The following is a 12,472-nucleotide window of genomic DNA, read 5'->3' on the forward strand; positions in this document are numbered from 1 at the left end:
CAAGCATGACCTTCCCTTTTGAAATCCGTGCTGACTATTCTTTATTATATTTTCAATTTTTGATGTTTTTCTGTTACATCTTTTGAGTAAAGATTCCATTATCTTTCCTACCACTGACGTTAAGCTATTTGGTCTATAGTTCCCTGGCCTTGTTCTTTTTAAATATCGGAATCACATTAGCTGTCCGCCAGTCCTCCAGCACTATTCCCATTTTGCTATCATTTCCTGTGAGTTTATTGTGTGTATCTCTCAGTGGCCCTATCCTGATCCTGATTTTTCTTTTGTTATTTATGTGTCTATAGAATACTTTACTATTTCTTTTTATATTCCTTGATAGTTTAATTTTGTAGTTTCTCTTTGCCTTCCTGGTTGTTTTTTTGACTTCTTTCCTAATGTTTTCGTATTCTCTTTTGTCGTCCTCTCCTTTGTTGTCTACGTACTTAGTGTATGCTTTTTTCTTTAGTTTCAATTTTGCCCTTATTTCTTTATTCATCCATGGTGTGTCATTACTGACTAGTTTGTTCTTGCTTTTTTGCGGGATATATTTCTCCTGGACTCTTTTGATCATTGTTTTAAATGTTTCTCGCTGCTGTCCTATTTCTTTCTTTGTCAGTAAATTTTTCCAGTTTATTTTCCCCAGTTCCATTCTCATCCCCTTAAAATCAGCTTTATTCCAATTTTTTACTTTGGTCTTTGTCTTACTAATGTCCTTCTCAATCTTTATCTTAAACCTCATTATGTTGTGATCACTATTGCCTAGATGTTTCCCTCAGCTTATTTCACTTCTATGTTCTATTTCCCATTACGAGATCCAGTAGTGGTTCCTCTCTTGTTGGATTTTTCACAAGCTGAGTAAGAAAGGAATCCTGCACACATTGTAAAAACTCAATTCCGTATCCTTCTTCACCTACCTCTTCGTGCCAGTTTATTTGTGGGTAGTTAAAATCTCCCATGATTATTATTCTATGTCATTTCTATACCCCTATTAGTGTGATCGATCCCTTATCTTTTGTTTCAATCCCGATGGATACTGTTTGTAGCCTTCTGTTAGTTATGTCTCTTTTTCTTCTGCCATTATGTTATCTCTAATTAGAACAGCTACTCCACCCACCCACCCCCCCCTCTTCCTTTCCTATTCTGTCTGATTATGTTAAAACCTGCGATATTTAGCTGCCAGTTGTCGTTCTTTATGTAGCCATGTTTCAGCTATTCCTACTATAGCTGGTTCCTCGCTACGGATTATTGCCTCCAGTTCCCCCGTTTTATTTTGGATGCTGTGTACATTGCTGTACAGGCAGTTTAATTTGTCTTTAATAGTTGTTTCTTTTATTTTTTTTTATCAGTCCTTTTATACTTCTGTTTTATAACCGTATTTGTTCTTTGTCCATTTATGTTATCTTTATTCCAGGTCTGCCCTTTACACTTTTGTTATTGCTACCAGATCCCTGCCCCCATCTTGCTAGTTTAAAGTCTTATGCACCGCCCTATTTATCCTTTCCGTTCGGAATATGACCAGAATCCTGTTTAGATGAAGCCCATCTCACCAGTCCAGCTCCTTTTCTGTCCCAATACTGGAGAGGCAATATAAACTAAATGGTACAATTTATAAGCGGGAACAACAAGACCTGGGTGTGCATGAACACAAATCTTTGAAGGTGGCAGGACAAGTTGAAAAGGCTGTTAAAAAAACATATGAGATCCTTGGCTTTATCAATAGAGGCATAGAGTACAAAAGTAAGGAAGTTATACTAAACTTTAATAAAACACTGGTTAGGCCTCAGCTGGAGTACTGTGTCCAATTCTAGGCACCACACTTTAGGAAGGATGTCAAGGCCTTAGAGAGGGTGCAGAAGAGATTTACCAGAATGGTGCCAGGGATGAAGGACTTCAGTTATATGGAGAGACTGGAGAAACTGGGGTTGTTCTGCTTGGAGCAGAGAAGGTTAAGGGGAGATTTGATGGAGGTGTGCAAAATCATGAACAGTTTTGACAGAGTAAATAATGAGAAACTGTTTCCAGTGGCAGAAGGGTTGGTAACCAGAGGACACAGATTTAAAGTGATTGGCAAAAGAACCAGAGGCGACATGAGGAAACATTCTTTTACACAGCGAGTTGTTCTGATCTGGAATGCACTGCCTGAAAGGGTGATGGAAGCAAATTCAATAGTAACTTTCAAAAGGGAATTAGATAACTACTTGAAGGGATAAAATTTACAGGGTTATGGGGAAAGAGCCGGCACAGGCACGATGGGCCGAAAGGCCTCCTCCTGTGCTGTATCACACCATGATACTACCATGATACTATATTGATAAAGTCCATTTGGAATGGGTACAAGTATGCATCATGATTGATAGAACCCTTAAAGAGGATGCGGCTCCACATTTTTGGCACATTTCAAGTATCTTGTTCGGTAGTGTGTTGTCTTTATCAGAAATTCCTTTACTAGTTCTGAAATGTTTATTAATATGGCACTTTTGGAGGGGAAGGACAACTTTTATTGACTCATTATAGTAAGTTTGGTTTTAAACAGTCCAACAAGAATCATCCATTATCTTTCGCTAAGTCACTGGAAAATGGACTGTAATTGAACCATTTGCAGGAAATTTTTTTAAATGCTGTGCGTGAATTTTACAGGGATGTGGCAATTCAAAGGTAACTTGTCATATAGGTTCAAAAGGCACTTCAACCTGTTAGGAGCCTTTACCAAAGTTAAAAGGGAAGAGGGGAAGGAAGTGCAACAAAAATGAAGTGAAAGGAAACCTAATGTGCAGGCACAATATGGAGTCTGGGGATAAGTAATGAAACTGTACAGCACCTGACAGCCAGTTTCATGTTTTAACAGAAATGAAAATTGGGCAATTATCCCCAGGCAGCAAGTTGACAATTTACCATATCGTCTTGTGAATGGCCTAATTCCTTCCCCAACCATCTAGTGCAAACGCAGGAGCATTTGGGTTGCTGCTTTTTAAGAGGTCAAAATAGCATCTGAGTTGTGCTGTAACAAATATTGCTTTCTGTGAGGCACAACAATATCAACTACGATATTTAAATATCTTGTTTTAGAAACTTAGTGTAAATTTTTACTCCAGTTTATTTTTTAAACAAATCCTATCTGTTGGTGGCAAGCTATTTCTATGAGGACATGAAAAATATTTCTTCCATTCTAAAATGCACAATCACTAGCAAGTTTCATAATTGTAGTTTTCCCACAATAATTATAATTACCAAGGCTGTACTTACCCCTGCTCCCTCTGCTTACAATGTAGGTGATAAGTTGCATGCGGAAGGGTGAGGTGAGGTAGTACTCTGGACACTTCACTATAACGATAGAGAATAAAGACAAATGTTACAAAAATTATTAGAAATCATGTCTTACCGAGAAATGTAGAACACAGTCTGTTTCTTCTTGTATAATTTTTTAAAGTTATTTGAGAATTCAGTTTGAAGAACATTTAAGTCAATGTCGTCTCCATAACCAGTGGCGATAGTACTTCCTCCTGTGAAGCCACAAGTTGGTTTAAATAATTTTTTACTTTATCTTTTTTTTCCCCCTCTTTGTTCAGTCACTAGAGGGCTCTGTGACAGTCAGCAGAGGCTGAGCAATTCCACATATCAAATGTCTCAGAACTTAAAGCACAACTGATCGCCAGATGGTGTTATGAGGGTTTGCATATTTTTGAAAAGCAAAAACTGATCTATTGGTGGGTGCGAATGCCAAAAACAATATTACAGATTAAAAATGAATCTATGTATCTTGAATAGTCATTCCAGTTCAAAAGAGCACACACATTTCCTCTACAATTCCATTTTAAATCTTGATGAATTAAAGTTGAAGTGTTTGGAAACAAAGATGCTCACTGTTAATCTACAATGAGACTGGCAGATCTGTGAATCACAGCTGTCATGGTAACTCCCACATCGCACACTTGCTGATTAATGGCATCATCACAGTGCATCATCACTGAAATAGTAATTTTCAATTTCAAATTACAAAGATTTGAACCACTTTTTTGGAGGAAGGAGAGGAAGGTTACATGATTTGGGGAATATTGTTAGTTTTTTTTACATTAAATTATAAGGAAGGGCTAATTTAGGCTTGAACTCATTTGAAATTGATATCTAGTACACACTAATATTTAACATTAACATTTAATGCTACACAAAACCTTCATAAATGAACGCCAAACTGCAGAAGTTTATATGCAAATCTATTAGTAAAATCATCAACTATATAACATTGAAATTTGTTGTTTTAAAAACTTACAACAACATTGAAGTTAACTGTCTGTGATGAAGAATTCATGAGTTAATGGTTTTCAGTTATTGCATGGATTAATCTAGATTGTTGGTCTGGATGATTAAAAGCCCAGTTCCCATCCTCCATGGACCAATTTCCCATCCATAGGAATAGATTGATTGCTTACTTTTAAATGGAGCAGTCCTTATTCTTCAAATTAAGGTCTACTTCTCACAACGTGGGTGTGATGAATAATAGAACTAAGGAAATTACGGTGATATGTGTCCATCTCAGACTTTTCAGCTCGACCCTACAAGATTTTGTCTTCCTGTGGGTAACAAGACCATGCTCAATAGACACCAACTTGGATCATTCTGGAAAAAAAACCAAACAGCTCCAACCTTTCATAAAAGAAAGTGTGCTGTTATTAAATGTTTAATGTTATCAATAAAACTTTTAATTTCAGGAAAGTAGGCATCGCTGCTTGGATTTGGGCAACTGAATGTCACTTGTTTCTGGAATTACCAATTGATAAAGTGAGTTATTAAAGTTGCCAGACAACCTAGGATGTTTGTAAAGCAGATGGGAAAATTTGAAAGTTGCTCTGGTCATCTCTTTCCCATCAGTGTTTGGTACTGACAGTCAGTGTTTCCCAAGCGCTGTCAGCATTGTCGGCATTTGCTGGCAAAAATAAATGCTTCCAAAAGCTTCCTGCCCTTCATCCGCAGTCACCCCATCAAGTCCCACAATGCATTTGTGTGCATGCATAAACATGTGGGTGCTGTGCTACCTTGCAATCGGCACCTGGTGGCAGACTGATAAGAAATTGCTATATTGTTCATTCTGTCAGGGTTATTTTTAAAGCTCTTCTGCCCTTGAAGCAATCTACCAAAATGAAATGTTATACAAAAGTGTCAATTATTTTAATTTCCAGTCATATATATATACCCAATTTCTTGAATGGTTCCTCTTGTGTGAGGAAATGTACTTTAAACTGAGAATGGATTCTTAGAGTTCTTATTACTTTGATCAGTGAATTCAAAGATTGAAAGTGTCTTTTGATTCCATTATTTCCTTATTTTAGAGTTATCGTATAAAATGTTCTGTCATTTGCTCTGAACTTCCTTAAGGATAATAATGACTATAACTCCTACATACCAAAGCGATAAATAAACACACTTTAAAGAAAACACTCTAAAGAAAGCAAAAGTTTCCCAAAACACACAGCTTTGGGATTGTCCTTCCTATGTACACTGAGAATTGGAATGAATAATGACTGATAAATATATACTTTTGTGTCAGTGTACTGTATGCAACCTTGTAATGTCTAATAGAGACTGGACTGTCATACTTGGTTTTTTTTTAAAGTAATTGCTGTTGTCTTCCATTGATTGCTGAAATCAAATATTTACTGTAACTTGGAATGGACCTATCTACCTTATGCCCTTTCTCCCCCTACTTTTGATTAATTGATTGTCAGATGACTCAGTAGTTGCATGCTTGCCTCAAGACAAAAGGTTTTGGGTTCAATCCCCACTGCAGGACTGAGCACATAATCTAGGATGACACATCAGTGGGAATGCTGCTTGGTCAGAAGTGCTGTCTTTCATTGAGACATCAGACCATTGTGCTACCTGCCTGTTCAGGTAGATGTAAAAGTACCCGTGGCACTATTTTGAAGAGCAGGGAGTTCCCAAAAATCTTACCAAATGTTTATCCCTCCACCAAAATAGATTAACTGTTCATTTATGTCCTTGCTGTTTGTGAGAACTTATTGTGCACAAAGTGACAGTTTGAAACATCTTAAGGATGTGAAAGGTACTGAATAAATGCAAGTCCTTTTTTTAAAATTCAATTTGAATTGAAGTGATTGACCAGGAAAATGAGAGGAAATGTCAATAGTTTAGTTGAAGTCAACTGGCAGCCTAAATTAGAATATGGAAAAGAATTAGGGTGGCTAATTCTAGCTGAAGAGCTAGCATCAACACAGGCATGGTGGACCAAATGACCTCTTTCAGTGCTTTAATTTCTATGAGCATTTGACCTCTGTAACTATGGTCATAAAATTTTAAGATACTGCCAAGTTACTACAAAAATAAGTATTTGCTAAATAGTACAACAAAAACTGATGGCATTATTCTGAATACCATTCTTCCAGTACTTAGGTGGCAAAATTAAATTAAATTGAATCTATTACAATATGCTTCAAGAAATGTTGACGTTTCCATGAGTAAAAATACTTTCGGCTGTGGTATTAAGCCATCTGGACCATGAACCTGCTGTGTTCTGCTCAGGCTTAAAAAGTGCTCAAATTGTCCTTTCGGCTTCCTGGGTACTTTAAACATTTACAGCAGAGACATCTTAATATTGAGAGAAAAGTATTCCTACCCATGCGCTCAAAACATTAAATATGTACTGGCCTGCCGAAGCTTTGCCAGGCAGGCTGTGTGTGATTTTCTGTCAACAGTGTAATGCAGGTGTTGCCACCAGTGCTTCACAATCGACAGCAACCATTCTCAGATGGGTAGCGCAGAACAACTGCAAGCTTTAGTGATTTTTGTTTGGGGAGGGGTGAACAGTCATCAGTTTGACATACTCAAACACTAATAATCATGGCACTGAATACATCTGCTTGACATAGAAAACAGCGGAAGCACCATTACAGCAAAAATATATTGACCCAGATTGTCCCGTATCGGCGATTTTGGTAATGAATGCCTTGAGTTAGACTCATGTGCGGTCCGATCCTCTAGTGGCACATTACCGCCAAATTTTAATGAAAGCTGATTTGAATCAGTTGAGGAGCCAACGAGGGAACAGGCTATTTTGGATCTATTGTTGTGCAATGAGATAGGGTTAATTAGTATTCTTATAGTTAAGGATCCTCCAGGGCAGAGTGATCATAAGATGATCGAATTTCACACTGAGTTTGAGAGTGACGTATTTAAATTTAAAACCTAGTTTCGGACTTAAACAAAGCAAATTATGTAGGTATGAGGGGCGAGTTGGCTAAGCTAGATTGGGAAATTAGATTAAAAGATATGATGGGAGATAAGCATTGGCGAACATTTAAAGTAATATTTCATAATTCTCAACGAATACACATTTCCATGAGGAATAAACACTCCATGGGAAAAGTGATTCAACCATGGCTAACTGGAGAAGTTAAGAATAGTATTAGATTAAAAGAAGAGGCTTTCAATGTTGCCAGAAAGAGTAGTAAGCCTGAGGATTGGGAGGGTTTTAGAAATCAGCAAAGGATGACCAAGAAATTGATAAAGAGGGAGAAAATTGAAGGAGAGTAAACTAGCAAGAAATATATAAACAGATTCTAAGAGCGTCTATAAGTATGTAATGAGGAAGAGATTAGCAAAAGTAAACATAGGTCCTTTTGAGGCAGAGACAGAAGAAATTATAATGGGGAATAAGGAAATGCCACAGACATTAAACAAATATTTTGTATCTGTCTTCACAGTCGAAGACACAAAAAACATACCAGAAATAGTAGGGAACCAAGGGTCTAATGAGACTGAGGAACTTAAAGCAATTAAGATTGATAAAGAAAAAGTATTGAAGAAATTAATGGGACTAAAAGCTGACAAATCCCCTGGACTTGATGGCCTACATCCTCGGATTTTAAAAGAGGCAGCTGCAGAGATAATGGATGCATTGATTTTGATCTTCCAGAATTCTCTAGATTCTAGAACGGTCACCATGGATTGGAAGGTAACAAATGTGACCCCGCTTTTCAAGAAAGGAGAGAGAAAAGACAGAACTATAGGCCAGTTAGCCTGACATCAGTAGCAGGGAAAATGCTAGAATGTGTTATTAAGGACGTAGTAACAGGGCACTTAGAAAATCATAATATGATTAGGCAGAGTCAACATGGTTTTTATGAAAGGAAAATAGTGTTTGAGAAATCTATTAGAGTTTTTTGAGGATGTAACTGGCAGGGTAGATAAGGGGGAACCAGTGGATGTAGTATCTTTGGATTTTCAAAATGCATTCAATAAGGTGTTTCACAAGAGGTTGTTACACGAGATTAGGGCTAATATATTAGTGTGGATTGAGGATTAGTTAATGGACAGAAAACAAAGAATAGGAATAAACGGGTCATTTTCAGGTTGGCAAGTTGTAACTAGTGGAGTGCCACAAGAATCAGTGCTTGGGTCTCAGCTGTTTACAATCTATATCCATGACTGAGATGAAGAGACTGAGTGTAATGTATCCAAGTTTGCTGACGATACAAAGCTCGGTGGGAAAGTCAGCTGTGAAGAGAATACAAAGAGTCTGCAAAGAGATATAGACAGGTTAAGTGAATGGGCAAGGTGGCAGATGGAGTATAATGTGGGGAAATGTGAAATTATCCACTTTGGTAGGAAGAATAGAAAAGCAGAATATTTCTTAACAAGGTCAGAGACTAAGAAATGTTGATCGTCAGAGGGATTTGGGTGTTCTTGTGCATGAATCACAAAGTGAGTATGCAGGTACAGCAAGCAATCAGGAAGGCAAATGGTATGTTATACTCCAACCCCCTTGCAATAAAGGCTAAGAGTAAGGAAGTCTTGCTGCAATTATATAGGGTTCTGGTGAGACCACACCTGGAGTAGTGTGTACAGTTTTGGTTTCCTTACCTAAGGAAGGACATACTTGCCTTCGAGGGGGTGCAACAAAGGTTCAGTGGATTGATTCCTGAGATGAGACGGTTGTCCTATGAGGAGAAATTGAGTAGAATGGGCCTATATTCTCTGGAGTTTAGAAGAATAAAAGGTGATCTCATTGAATCCTAGAAAATTCTTAGAGGGCTTGATAGGGTAGATGCAGAGAGGTTGTTTCCCTTGGCTGGAGAGTCTAGAATTAGGGGTCATGGTCTCAAGATATGGACCAAGATGAGGTAAAAATTTCTTCACTCAGAGGGTTGTGAATCTTTGGAATTCTCCACCTCAGAGGGCTGTGGATGTTGAGTAGCTGAATATGTTCAAGGCTGCGATAGATAGATTTTTGGACAATGGGGGAAATCAAGGGCTATGGGGATCGGGTGGGAAAGTGGAGCTGAGGTGGAACATAAGCCATGATCTTCTTGAATGGCGGAGCAGGTTTGAGGAGGCATGTGGCCTACTCCTATTTCTTACGTTCTTATGAATATACCATAGCAAGGATAGTGGCCAATCCAGAAGCACGCAGCCAATAAAGGAATTTTGGGATAATGGGGCGGTATGATAAATACCGTCCAACCGTTTTCAGCGAGTGAAATGGCGGAGTGGCACAAAAGTCCCAGGAAAATATGGAGTGGCATAATTAATGATATACGTCCCTTATTCCAGAATTCATGATATACGTCCCTTATTCCAGAATTCATGATATACGTCACTTATTCTAGAATTTCCTCTTTCTTTTGCGCCATTCAAGTGTCCTCCACCATAGATGCACCAATGAAAATTAGAGCTGTTATCTCTAGTTCTTAAATACTGAAGATTATTTTGTTGACTTCTCTGTTATTAAAGCTATTAACTGTCCTTATGATAACTGCTAAGAAACTGTCCAAATCCTCGTATACAGTTCAACCATAAGCTGAGCTTTCTCCTTGACATACGTTTTCTTTCAGTTCGACACATCATCCACCTCCTGCTCTCCCCCTCTGCTGCTGAAATGCTCATTACTTCAAGTCTCTCCACAAACTACAACTGATCCAAAAAACTTCCTCACCTGCAGCCTGTCCTCACTAAACTCCATTGGCATCCCATCCCCTAAGCTATCATTAACTTCACCTTCCAACCCCTCCATATCCTTGCCACATCCTAACTCAGTGATTTATTCCAGGCGTCTATCCCTGTACGCCATCTGCTCTTTTGACATCAGCCTACTCCTCATTTCCCATTGCCTTCGTTCCACCAGCCAGTATGCCCCCAGTCTCTGGAGCTCTCTCTCCCACCACCACCTTTTAAAAACCTATTTAAGATCCTTCTCTTCAACCATGCTTTCATTTTCCTTAACCCCCCCTTGTTCAGTTTCTCCCTCCTGCTCAGTGTCCACTCCTCATTCTTTGAAGTGCATTATGATGTCTCTGTTCACAAGAAGCCAAATAGAAATTTAGACTATTTTTCTTTTTCAAGTTGTTTACAAGAGTATAAAAACCATAAAAGTTTGAATGTGTTTTGCTGAGAAAAGTAAAATTATACATACTTCCCTGTTTAATAGAACCTTCCTAAGATTGATTTTTTTTTTGAGAAAGTATTTAATGTATAGTATTTTCAGATTTAAAAAAAACTTCTCCTTTAACTACACAATGTAAATGTACATAGAGATTGACATGGATCATCAACCTAAAAGCGCCACTCGTTCAAATTGAAAAGCGTTAAGTTTGACAATGCCTCATTACATCCACATCAAAGATCTTCATGTCCTGCCTGTTCGGTTTCACCAAGTTTAATGTCCCAATTTTAAACAAATCACAATCTGTTATTGTGCGTTTTTTTAAACCCACAAATTCTTTCTCTTCCTGGAGGCATCCTTGCAGTGTTGAATCCTTGCTAGGTATGATTCAATGGGCACCAGTTGTCTTACCATTCCTTATCCAAAATTAACATATGAGCCTATAAAAACAGTTGTAAATTATTCAACGGAGGGGGAGATCACTGCCCAGTCCAAAACTGTCCTCACCCAACGTCCACACACATACATTTCCAAGTGCAGTCAATGGAGAGCTATAAGTAGCTGGAATACTGGTTAATTATTTTCCTCCCTAAAATGGAGGCACTCAGGCCAATTGTTGCAATCCTTTTGCCCCAGCCAGAGTTGCTGCCTTAGCATAGACTCGGGACAGAACATGTGACCTCCTGGTTTATACAGTTCAGTTAATGACTGAATCAACTTGCTGAAGGGATTGCCTGTTGATGAGCTATCAATGGAACACCAAGACATGCATTTCATCCTCTATTAGCCTTCCTCATTTTCTACCTTAAATCTGTAGACAAGTCATTTTCCTTTGTAATATAAAGGTTCATATAGCTTTGGAAATACTGCACATTTCACCTTTTTTGCTTTAACAATGCAATGTTAGTACAAAACCCAATGTAATGCAGATAATTGCAAATTGTCTCAACAAATAATTACAATAAGCTGAAGTCATCCAATGACTATTAAAGGCAAGTAACTTCATTATCAGAATTAGGAACTGATGGCAAGAAAGGGGCCAATTTTCACAAACTACCACTGTTATGTGCAACATAATAATCCTTTTTAAGAGTGTTTCTGGTGTCAATTGATAGAAAGAAGCCCTAATCAAGGTGTGGCTGGGTGATGGAATTTAAAATAAAATTCAGTCTGTTCAGTATGAAAATATAAAAGATATTGCATCAATGAGAGACGTTAATCTTTTCAAATGCACTGGGTAACTTAATTTAGTACTGCTATAGATAGAAGTGAGCTGTCTACTCTTTCTACTGAGTGAAAGAATGTCAATAATACAACTTCATCTGCACATGAGTCAATATATATTTATTCTGTGGTCATTACTTTGGCCAAGTTGAAGAATACGTTTTATTTCATTGCAATGACATATGTCAGCAATAGTGGATAAAAAATATTGATCATAAAATAACTGTCGATAAAGGGGTGAAAAGGACATAATATTTACCAGGCCTTTGATATGATAGAATCTGAAATTTTGACATTGCCAGCATTGCATGAAGTTATGTTTATTTGAAAGAAGCTCTGGGAAACTTCCACTATTGCTTAATTTCTCTGCTATTATCATTTGCAATTGTCTGAAAGTTATTTCATCTAGAAACCAGAATGATTTTAGTAGGAGACTGAACTTGTGAAAAGAGGTATCCTCTTAATGTCAAGTTGGATAATTCAAATTACTGGATAATTCGAGCCATCGTTCTTGGCCTTGAAAAAAAACTTCAAATTACCAGCAGTAGACCATGAGGAAGAAATTGGTCCCCATCGCACCTGCTTTTTGGGTGTGAAATTGACGTTGGGACCAATTTCAGGATGCAATTTCCCATGCCTGACCTGCCCAGAAGTGGGGCGGAAGCCAATTTGGCAGCTGGCGACTTTCAAGTGTCCAAGCCTACAACAGGCAATAGGCCCCCTTAAAATGCCAATTAGGGACTTAACGCCTGTTTCAGGATCCCAATGCTAAATTGGGCAAAAACAGGGTGGAGCATGTGCCATGCATGCCTAGTCAGCTATCCATAAAGGGGCTGATGGAGCTTCTGGCGCTACAGC

The 12,472-nt window shown here is 38.1% G+C and overlaps 1 protein-coding gene across 4 annotated transcripts in view; it reads right to left on the reverse strand.

Moving 5' to 3' along the window:
• The window catches only part of LOC137334260 (contactin-4-like), a 1,825,202-nt gene that overhangs the window by 1,374,366 nt on the left and 438,364 nt on the right, over nucleotides 1–12,472 (reverse strand). For all 4 annotated transcript variants that reach the window (XM_067998918.1, XM_067998917.1, XM_067998915.1 and 1 more), the window contains one exon: nucleotides 3,241–3,318. The gene's annotated coding sequence lies outside the window, so the exon portion shown is untranslated. The remainder of the gene's footprint in view (nucleotides 1–3,240; nucleotides 3,319–12,472) is intronic.

The sequence above is a fragment of the Heptranchias perlo genome, chromosome 17 (assembly GCF_035084215.1).
Source record: "Heptranchias perlo isolate sHepPer1 chromosome 17, sHepPer1.hap1, whole genome shotgun sequence".
NCBI classification, from domain to species: Eukaryota; Metazoa; Chordata; class Chondrichthyes; order Hexanchiformes; family Hexanchidae; genus Heptranchias; species Heptranchias perlo.